General features: G+C 38.8%; 1 pseudogene; it reads right to left on the bottom strand.

Moving 5' to 3' along the window:
• LOC149256819 (uncharacterized) overlaps window positions 1-11,728 on the bottom strand; it is a 50,826-nt pseudogene extending 39,098 nt beyond the window's left edge.
• Window positions 11,729-11,928: the final 200 nt, after the last annotated feature.

Genomic DNA, 11,928 nt, shown 5'->3' on the forward strand with positions numbered 1-11,928 from the left:
AGGGTTCAGGGTGCGAAATCAAGAGAGAAGAGCAAACACCCGATGGACCAGAGTCAGGACCAGTCAATTAGAGACTCAACACAATCTAGCGATTGCACAAGTGATGATGGAAGCACGGACCAAGCAGCGAAAGCAAGAGAAGGGAAGGTATTTGCAAACTTAAACTGAGCAAAAACGAAACCCTGTAAAGCTAAGCTCCGTAATCAAACAATTCAAGGTTCAGACAGTGAAAAACAAGTCATTAGACAGATGGGGAGAAGAAGGGAAAGTCACAGCAAGAGGTTCAGGAGGCCAATTTGGTCAAAAATGAGTTTTTTAGGCTCAGCGCGGGTAGCCTTCAGCAACTTGGCGCTGACAGGGGGAAGCCTTCAGCAACTTTGCGACGTCAGCGCGGAAGGACAAGGAAAAGGCGCGCTGTCTCGGAAAAACGAGGTCAGCGCGGAAACTAAACGCACAGACGCGATGACGGAAACCACAAAGAAGCGGGGGCGCGATGTCAGCGTGGAAGAACACGAATAAAGCACGCTGCCCTTGAAAACGAGGTCAGCGCGGCTGTTAGACGTACAGGTGCGATGAAGAGAAAACCAAAGAACAGGGTCGCGATGTCAGCGCGATTGTTCCGAAATAAAACGCGCTGAGAGAAAAAACAAGGAAAGCCAAAATAAAAACTTCCAAAACCACAGGCAGGAGCTTTTCAACAATAAAAGGGCTTCCCAGAAATACCCAGGAAGTTCATAAGCAACAAAGACAATCCCAAAAACTCGGAAAGAGGTCAATCAAAACCAAACACAAAAGTGGACTCAAGAGACCATAAGGCAGATCCCCAGCGGAGTCGCCAAATTGTTGGAGAGGTAAATCCCCTCTACGGATAGAGGCGATCCCTACTAGCCCAGCAAGGGTCTAGCAACCATCACACAATGCTGCCACGCATGTTCCTAGCTACAATTAAACAAGAAGTAAAGAGCACCTACTTGGATTCCTGCGCTGTCGTTTGGCGAAGAGATGTTGGATTTCAGAGATCTGTGGTTTGTGTTATTTGAATTTCTGATCGGCTGGTCACAGTCCTCCGCGACCCCCGCGAACGGACACCTGCACACACGAAGAGAGAGCAAACGCAAGCGTGAAATCTAGTAAAAGTAACCATATGTCAGTCAGAAAAGACATAATTCACATTTACCCATTGCATAGACAAACGAGAATGGAACAATAATAGCAGTCATCTATTATTAATCAGAATAGAGAAGAGTACAACCAAATGTTCTGACGTCGGTAACCTTCTCAGGAGGGATCAGTCAGCATGTATCTCAAGCATTCACCTTTGAGGATGGTTCTCCCAAGACAAATAACTCTCTCTCTCTCACACAAATGTCACAAACAACCTTCCCCAAGCAATCAATCACTTCCACACCTAGCACACCAAACCTATAGCAGCAATCTGAGCACTACAAGCTCTGTACAATCCAAGCTATTTCAAGCTAAGTCTAACTAGTTCCAACTAGCTGCTCATGGTGATGGTGAGAGTTTATATAGGAGAAGGAGTCTCCTAAAAAGGTGGAAGGATGAGCTTATCTTCAAGGGGAGTTGTTGGAAAGAGTCGAACAGACATGCCATAGAAGGGAGTCAACATTCACAAAGCTAACAACCAAGCCTGGAGAGATCTGGAAGGCAGGTTGTTTGAACAAATTCGCCCAAACTGGATCAGCGCGGATTATAGGGAAACTGCCGCGCTGTCAGCGCATATCAATAACTGAAGAAGCCATGTCAGCGCGGAAGAACACGGGAAATGCGCGCTGTGGGCCATCGCGGAAAAGTGATGTTCTTCCGCGATGGTAGCGCACAGAATACACTGGAAAGCGCCTGTCATCGCGGTTATTTTAGGAACAGACGCGCTGATGGACAAAACTTTGGAAAAATGGGTTTTTAAGCCAGTTCAGGGATCAAACACTTTAGTGATTGTGAATTCTGGGCACAGCAGGGTGACTGACAGGAAGGCAGTGATAAATTACTGTGTAACACATACATTCATAATTGATTCAAGGATTAGAATAAATCAAATACACAATTATAACAATACATCATTGAGACAAATGCATATAGAAGAACCTCAAATGCTTTATTAATGGAAGAAGTAAAGTTCAGGAAGTGATACAACCATAAGAGGCCCAATCCAACATCACCTTCCCAGCAGAAAGAAATCTCCTCTTCACCTCCTTCAAAGCAAATCACCGAATAGTTCTAAACTCAAACCAACAGCACTTCATTACATTCACAAGATTCCAGCCTCCCTAGACCTCATGAGAGAGATCTATATATAGGAGTTTTGGAGAAAGGATGAGTCAGCTTGAGGCTGGCATGAAGCTGACTAGTGTCCTCTCTCACTTCAGTTATTCTTCAGTTCTTGAGTCCACTTGGAGGTTCTTGCTTCCACTTGGAGATCTAGACCCTCTTACTCATCACCAGTCGAATTCCCTGATCCAAGTGTCATTTTGGAAGCTTCCTGGGTATTGACACCTTGAGGAATGACTGTGCCACATGTCCAAACTCGCCCAGCGCAGGTAGCCTTCTTTGCAGTTGACATTCAAAGTAGGTAGACGGTGGAGCACTTGACATTCAGCGCAGATGCTCAGTGGAGCAGTTGACATGATCCAGAATTGCCTTGTTTTTGAGTGTTTTCAGGTGGAGAACTGTTATTCAGTGCTGTGGTTTGCTAACCTTGTTCCTCTAGGGGTAGGAACAATATGTTTAGGGACTTTGGATCCCTTAGATTATGGACATTTCATGCTTCATGCTGTAAGGCACAAAAATGTCTATAACAGTCACCCCAAAAGGTTGCAGGAGTTCCAGACTCATCTAGCATAGCACGAGCCATTTGTTGACTAGTTCTGTTCATCCTTTCTACCACTCCATTTTGTTGAGGTGTCCTTGTGGTGGAGAATTCCATTTTTATTCCATGCTCTTCACAAAAATTGAAGAATCCATCTAAGGTAAATTCCTCTCCTCGATCAGATCCGAGACATTTGATTTTGTAATTTGATTCATTTTCAACTAAAGCTTTGAAGGCTTTGAAATTTTCAAATGCTTCATCTTTATGCTTAAGAAGTCCTATCCAAAACATTCTTGAAAAATCGTCAATGAACAATATAAAATATTATTCTCCACAAGGTGACTTTTTCCTTGATGGTCCACATAAATTAGTATGAACAAGTTCAAGAGGCTTACTAGCTGATTCTTCCTTTTCAGGAAAATGTGCTCTAGTTTTCTTACCAAATTGACATGATTTGCATATTGTATTTTCTGGAATATGGATATTCGGAAGATCACGAACCGCCTGGTATCTACATGATTTTCTTATTTGAGGGAAGCTTAGATGCCCCAGTCTTCTGTGCCATAGCCAATGTTCATCATTTTTGCTTAGATATCACTGTTGTTGTCCTCCCTTGAGTATGTACAAGTTGTTTGTAGTTCTTACACCTTTGATCATTGTTTCTCTTGTATCAAGCTCACGAACAACACATACATTTGATCGAAATACTACTTCATTTCCTTGATCATACATTTGACTGACACTTAATAGGTTATGCTTAAGACCATCAACATACATAACATTTCCTACTTTTAACCTTTTCTTTTAAGAGAACAAAGCCTTTACCTTTTATGACAGTAGGAGTGTCATTTCCAAAAGAGACCTTCTTTTCCTTTTCTAAGGCATTATATGACTGAAGTTTTTCTTTGTCACCTGTCATGTGTTTCGAGCATCCACTGTCGATGTACCATTGATTTTCTTGTCCTTTTGCATACAAGGCCATACCACATCTATCTATTTGCGGTTCTTTCTTTCTCAATGTTTTGGGACCTAATGAAGTTTTCTCCTTCTAAGATGTTTGCCGAAATTTACTCCTGCATTCAGAATCTTCATGACCGAAGTTGTTACAGATAGAGCATTCTATTTCATTTTCAAGGGAAGAAAATTTATTTTAGGTCCTTTTCATGATCCCAGTCACATTCCTTTGATTTTGTGCTTCTCTAATCATGATGGTCTTGTAAGAAACACATTGAGCAGCTTTGTGTCCAAAGTTATGACATGAAAAGCATTGGACATTAAAGAAATTCCAGTGATTATCGAACCTACTGACCTAGTGATTGTAGTTCCATTCGTTCTTGAAGCAAATTGAGTATGATTTACCTGAGGTTGGTTGTAGCTTCTGTTCATCCTTGAAGTAGATTGAACTTGATTTACCTGGTGATCTGCTTTATGCTTTTGCTGACAATTGTCAAACTATTCACTTCTCTTTGCTGCATCAAGATAGCTTTTGGAGGTTGTTGGCTTCTGTGCTTGAGATGCTTCTTCAGTATATCCAAGACCTATCTTTATCAGAGGAGAACGTTGCACTTTGATAATTCATCTAAAGTTTCTGATCCTTTAGCAAATGTGAGATTGAGAGCTTTTGTTTTCTCAATATCGTTTCTTAGACCCACAATTTCACATTCTAATTTTTCATTGTGTTTTTCCCTTTCAGCAAGTTGGAATGTCAGAGTATCTATAATCATATTCCTTTCTTCTAAAAAAAATTTAAGTTTACAAATTTCTTCATAAAGACCATCTTCATCTAAAGCATCCAAGAAATCATCACCTTCAAAAGCCATCAGAAGTCTATAGTAATTACCATGTTCATCTTCATCACTATTTGATAAATCGTCGCTATCTTCATGCGTATAATAACTCTTCTTACTTACATTCTATTTTCTATTCCATTTTGCTGATTCCTTACCTTTATCAAGATTATCTTTATGAGGACATTTGGCCACATAATGACCGACTCTTCCACAAGAAAAGCATTTGAAGGGTAGCTTACCTCTGAATCTTCCAGAACCTCGTTGAAGGTTCTTGACAGGTTTGCTTCTTCCTCTCCTTCTGAAATATGTCATGATTGATTGAGTTCTTCTCTTCTTGAAGCTTTGAATGCAGCTTCTCTCATATCTCATGGACCCCCTTTTCTCATTTCGAAAGCAATTAGGATTCCATGCAACTGTGTCATAGTAATACTCTAAAGATTCTGCTTTTCCTCTATGGCATAAACTTTTGATTCAAACTTAGAAGACAAGGATCTTAAAACCTTTTCAACTACAATAACTTATTTTATTTCTTCACCCAAGTTTTTCATACGATTAACAATCTCATCTATATGTAAGAAGTAATTAGCTATAGTTTCATCATTGTGTATTTTGAGAGTTTCATATTGAATTCTGAGAGATTGTAGTTTTTCATGTTTTACCTGATCGTCTCCTTCATAGCTTAGAACGATCTTGTCCCATTTTTCTTTGGCAGTTTTGAGCTGCATAACCTTGACAAATTTTGATTGTGATAGACTCCCCAATAATGTATTGAAAACCTTGGCATTTGTTTCATACTGCTTTTTACCTGTCGTATCTATAGGAATTGCTGAAGGAAATGTGTATCCTCCTTCCACGATTTCCCAAACATCTGTTCTTGGAGATTGAAGATAGGTTGTGGTTCTTACCTTCAAATAGACGAAGTTGCTCCCATCAAAGATTGGTGGTCTAATGGATCCCTCTTTTTCATAGTGACTCATGATGATAGATCTTCCTTCAAGCGATCAAGCTTCTTTTGAAGGACCTGCTCTGCTTCCAATTGTTGGAAACAATACTAATAGGGACCACGTTTCATTAATTTTCAGACTGGATCCATCAGTAACATCAGTTAACCATCAAATATATCTGCATCAATCAATCTCCTTTGCACCAACCAAAACTGAATCAATCACTTCTCAGAATTCTATAACCAGAATATAGAAACAGAAACCAGAACCCATGCTATAACCCAGAACATTGCAACAACAAACAGAAGTAGCTAAAGCATATTTTATTAGGTATACGCTACTGCAATGTGTCGAACCTGCGTACATACGCAGTTTACTCAAGGAAAACCCGCGTATACACACTTTTTATATGTAGAGCCAGCGTGTATACGTGCCTTTGATAAAGTGAACTTGCGTACAGATATGTAAATGATGATTTAAAACTTTACAATAACTTCAGACATCAATTATACCCAGATCATCATATTTATAGATTACAACATGCGCTATTTATTTTAGATAAGAAATCAAAACCACACAAATATACTTCTCTTCAAGCCTTAAGATTTTGACGCCTCAATAGAACGTATCCTTCATCAAGTGCTCAGGTTCCTTCTTGATTCAGATCCATCTATGCACCATAACCCAATAACCAGTATTCTAGATCTTGCTCTTCATTAGATATTCAATTCATGGGTGCCTTTGCCTAATGATCTTCTCCTCCTTTTATAATCCTAGGCCTTACTCAATACCATGGACCAAAACCACTTAGAACCAATACCATGGACGGAATACCTGGGGTCAACACTTCGGATCAAATACCACGGACCAAAATTTAGTTTTCCAACATGTACGTGCATTTCCTTCTATTAAATTGCATGTGTATGCATATACTCCTTTTTTTCAATGAACCTACGTGTATACGTGAGTTGGTCAAGATGAAATTGCATATTCCTTTCTTTCTTCATTCTATGTGGCCTGAACTGTGATTTGTCATCTGAGAGAGTTGCCATCAAGTACAACACTTGTATTACGTGTATCATAATGCCAACATTATAAAGAGGAACTAGAGGGCTACCACATGATGCAATTCCAGTCCTTAGAGATCGAAAGTTACATAGATACAGAAGATTCAAGATCGAGCTCCTAAAATCAAGAAAAATCGATATGAGAAAGTTTGACAACAAGGATCCGGTAAATTGGATACTACAGATGGAATAATATTTTGAGCTACATGGTGTACAACTGTTACAAAAGGTACATATTCCATATTTATATTTAGAACTGAATCAATTTTTATGGTATAAAGGGCTCATTTCTCCTAAAGCACTTGTCACTTGGTCAATTTTCGCGGAAGAAATGACATCACATTACGAGGATACAAAGAGTAACACTTTGTTTATCCAATTGATAAATATCAAACAAAAGGGTTCAATGGCAAAGCACATTGAGGGCTTCCAAAAATTGAATATAAGGGTAAATGATATTCCGGAGAACAAAAGGCTCTTCATAGGGACTTTAAAGGATAACATTCAACATGAGGTTCGTCATCGAGAACTTGATTCATTGGAGAATGCATTCAGGTTGGTAAGAAAAATTGAAAGCGAAATTATGGAAACAAGGAATCTTACCACTCACTACTATAAATATGGAAGTGTTTTTTCTCCTAGACTTCCACAACTTACAAGGTTTACATGACAAAATTTGGAAGAAAAAAAGAGAAAAAGGGATTTGTTATAGTTGTGATAGAAAATACACTAAAGGTCATAAGTGCAATGAGAAGAAATTATTTTACATAGATTGTAAAGAGGAGGAAGAAAATGATCAAGAAACATCAAAGGAAGAGGATATACACCAGGAACCAATCCTAGAGAAAGAAGAAATGAATCTAACCATATCTTGTAAAGCATTGGCAAGAATTACCACTCCTCAAACTCTCAAGATAGAAGGACATATCAAGAAGAAAAAGGTTCAAGAAATGAAAGATCACATCGAGCATCAAGCAATGAATTTGACAATATCTTGTAATGCATTGGCCGGAATTACCACTCCTCAAACTATCAAGATAGAAGGAAATATCAAGAAGAAAAAGGTCATAGTGTTGATTTATTCGGGCAGTACCCATAAATTTATTCATTGTAAGATAGCCAAGGAATTGAATTGCTTCCTATATCCAGCACCAGAGTGTCAAGTCATGGTTGCAAGTGGAGGAAGCCTAATGTTCTCTAGAAAGTTCCATAATATCAAGATATCCATGGGAGAATATGTGTTTAATATCCCAATGCTTTCCATTCCAATGGGTAGTGTTGATGTTGTACTAGGACTCCAATGGCTACAATCCTTGGGTACAAGAATTTTTAATTTTCAAGAAATTTTGATGAAATTTTCTTCAAAAGGAAAGGAATTTGAATTAAAGGGTATCACAGGGAAACCAGGAAAGATAATCATTTCTAATGGAATGACAAAGCTTCTAAAGAAAGAACAAAGAGGTGTAATTGCACAATTATGTTCGCTAGAGGTTCCTACATCGAAATCATCTATTTCTCTAGATCTCGAAAAAGTCTTGGACAATCATTTCAAGGTATTTGAGACTCCCAAAGGCCTCCCACCTATTCGTGATCATGATCATGCTATTCATTTGATTCCAGGAAGTGTTTTGCCAAGCATCAGGCCTTACATATATCCATAAGCCCAAAGGAGTGAAATTGAACGTATGGTTGCCAAAATGCTAGAGGATGGTATAATTATCCAACCAAATTCGATAAAAGAAGAAAGGGATGAATGGAAGAAGGACGAAGCAGGGTGGGAACTCATTCAAAAGTTTCAAAAGATCCCAGTTCAAACATATTGTTGGAACTTAACGCGGAAGGAAAAATCATATTGGAACCTAAAGAAGTCACGGAAACAAGAACTCGAAAGCTACGAAATTGATCAATTTCAGAATATCTCATCAAGTTGAAGAACTTACTCGCTGAATATTCCACATGGGATGACGAGAATTTTATATAGAAACATCCAAAACTAGTCAAGCGTTGAGGAAAAAACTTTTTGAAGGAGAGGCGCATGTTAGGTCCCTATATTACTAGTGTAATCCCTTATTGTTATTAGTGCAACCCCCTTATTATATTGTTGTGTCCATGTAGTCCCCATATTGTTATTATTGTGCCCCATAGAAGCCCATTATTGTTATTGTTGTGCCCTTACGTTATTATTGTTATGTCGAATCTGATTATATTATGACCCCTTAGTGTTATAGACATTTTGGGCACTGCAACCCCAATCATAAATGTCCATAAACCAAAGGCTCCTAAGTCCCTAAAAGTGTTGTTCCAACCCCTAAAAGAACAAGGTCAACTGATTACAACATCTCCCAGAAGTTCTCCATGAAAAACTACTCAGAACTGATCAAAATTGGACCATTTCAACTGCTCCATGGTCAAAGTACGTTGCATCCCACCTACCTACACACAGTAGATGTGATGCATGTTGAAAAGCCCTTCTATGGGGTGCAATGGGCAAGAGTGGACAAATGGCAGGGTCAATCCGCAAGGTGGAGGATCATGGAATCTTCCAGAAACTTCTCATGTGACACTTGCCTCTCTGCATTCGCCCAGGGATGAGTAAGAGATCATCGATCTCCAAGTGGAATCAATAACTATCAGAGAGAGGACACTAATCAAATCTCAGAAGCTGACTCACCTCCCTTGCAAACATCTATATATGGATCCCTCATCCCAGAGATCCAGAGGCTGAAATTTGTATCTTGTAAGGAAGTGTTGTTGGTTTCTTGGTGCAATATCATAGTGTTGGGTGATCTAAGCTTTTCATGATGTGAAGAAGGGCTTTCTTGCTGAGAGGATGATGCTAGGTCAGAACAATTGGTTGTAATCCTCTTTGCTCTTTCTTGATTATCAATAAAGCTATTCAAGTTTTCCTCCACATTCTTGTATGATTGATGTTATATGCATTTGTGTGGTCAATATATATCTGGTCCTATATTGTTTATGATAATAGATATATGTTCTTGGATAGTGTTATGCTGCTTTGATTCTACAGGTGCTCTTTGAAGCTGGGTAGATGAGGAAGCGAGTGGTGAAGACCTATCAGAAGGGAGAGGAATCGAGCAAGGAACCAAGCGCAAGACAGAGGTTGGTCTCCTTATTCCCCTCTTATCTATTTCTCATAAAGGAAAATGAAAGTAGTTTTAGTTTGTTTGTTTCTAAGGTAGCTACCAGCCTTAGTGGGACTAGCAGCTCTGCATAGACACTAGTTTTCCCGAAAACACTTAGACTCCTATATATAGAAAGGAGGTCTTGCCATTTGTATCAACCAAGAATTGTTCATTTTTGTGATGTAAAGGAGGTTGCCCCCTCGAAGAGGCTGATTTCTAAGGTGTTGATCTTTCTTTTCTATCTTTTTCTCAGTTGGTTTCATAACAATGGATCGACATACACCATGTAAATTTAATTTTACCATAGTAAAATCACTTTCACTGTGGAAAATAATTTAGTAAACTATTTTTATTAAATTATTTTCCAATTTAAATAAAAAAGCCCCATGAGAATGATTAGATAAATCATTATTTATTTAATTTTCTCTACGAATGATTATTAAATCATTATTCTTAGTCACATTTCACTAAATCCCTTTGGAATATTTAAATAAATCACTATTTATTTAAATTTCCTTATTTATGTTATTAGAATAATTATTAAACCACTATTTAATAATTAGTTTGATTTCACACATCTCTTATTTCTGGCGAAATAATTAATAAATCATTTCATTTGTTAATTATTTCTAAATAAAGGTATTTAACCATGTTAAATACCTTTTCCCTCTCTAATAAATATAATAAATTATTCCAAGTAGTTAGATCTAGATTTGGTTAATAATAATTTATTATTCTCCAATTTCAAGGTTAACTCTATACTTTGCTATAAAAAGGAGGGTTTTTCATCAATTCTTCACCATGATCATTATCATCATCAACATTATCGTTATTTTTCTTGAGTTCCCATTTTGAGTTCTTCACTCTTGTTTGGGTTTTTCACACATTGAGAGAGAGAATCAATTTCTGAAGCATCAAGGATATCAAAAGACTCATCCCACGGAGGGGGACTGATAGACCAATCTGTAGATCTCCTTCACGAGGTGTTATCAATAAAATATTTATTCATTTAAAATAGTATTTCCAATTAGGTTATTATACTGGATACTTTATATTTTTGCTTTATGTTTTGGATTATATCTTCTTTTACTGTATGTTTTCTATTTGTGTTTCATATCTAAGACAACAAAATCCATCAACTTGTTGTTAGGGTCACTTGTCACCTAGTGACTTAAGTGAAACATTTTTGGTACACCTTCAAAGGATTGTCACACTAACAAATAGACTCTGTAATATCTATAATGACATAGAAAATCACATCTTAGTTCATCTATACTACTCTTCCCTATGCTGCCACCTTATAACGTTTCCATTGCAACATCATGGGTTCAATTTCTAGTCTTATCTAAATAATAATAAGTATTACTGATTGCAATCATGCGGGTCTAGGGTAAAACCCTAGGGTTTTACAGTTTTACTGCAGTCTGCCTTTGCTGTACCGTCGCCACTTACTGTTCCCTGCCGTTTCCGTTCTCACACCTGTCGCTTTCGGCTGTCGACTTCTGGATAGAATATGGGGGACAATATGGAGGTAGAAGAGGTGGATTACTCTGAGGAGCCGTACCTGGATCATGTTATATTTGGGGACCCTAGCTTGACATTGTCGGTTGCTACCTCTTTTTCGCTGCCTGAACCGGATCTGCCCATATCCTCGCATGTCATCTCTCTACCTCAGAACTCCTCTGTACCCCCGCTCTCCAGGTCGCTATCTGTTGATTCTCCGGGCTTTGAAGTCCCCCCCCCTTTCACCTGGCACCCTTCACATTTTATCTTTGCATACCACCCCTTCACCCTCCTTTGATCCCCATCCGCCCCTTTCATCATTTTTCTCTGCTCCCCCTGTGGACATCCCAGTTACCGCTGCGGCAAATCCTCCTCTCTCGGGTCCCCAACCGTCTGGCTGTTTCGAGACCCCTGCGGTTAAGGTTAGGCCTGCAAAACAAAACCCTCCGGAAGGCATCTCATATCCTTTGGTGGACCACCCATCGGCCCCTCACACCAGCAAAAGGAAGACTAAGTGCGTCAAGGCAACCTCAAAGGATATCACCATCAAATTCGATGAGACCTTGGGTATTGGTGAATTTGTAATCATGGCATGCACAGTGCTTGTTGGACATGTGCGCAGTCAGGCGTATTTAGCTAACAGACTGACTCAATGGG

The sequence above is a fragment of the Pinus tabuliformis genome, chromosome 7, assembly GCF_031772625.1.
Source record: "Pinus tabuliformis cultivar Carrire ecotype Pingquan chromosome 7, CPIR1, whole genome shotgun sequence".
NCBI classification, from domain to species: Eukaryota; Viridiplantae; Streptophyta; class Pinopsida; order Pinales; family Pinaceae; genus Pinus; species Pinus tabuliformis.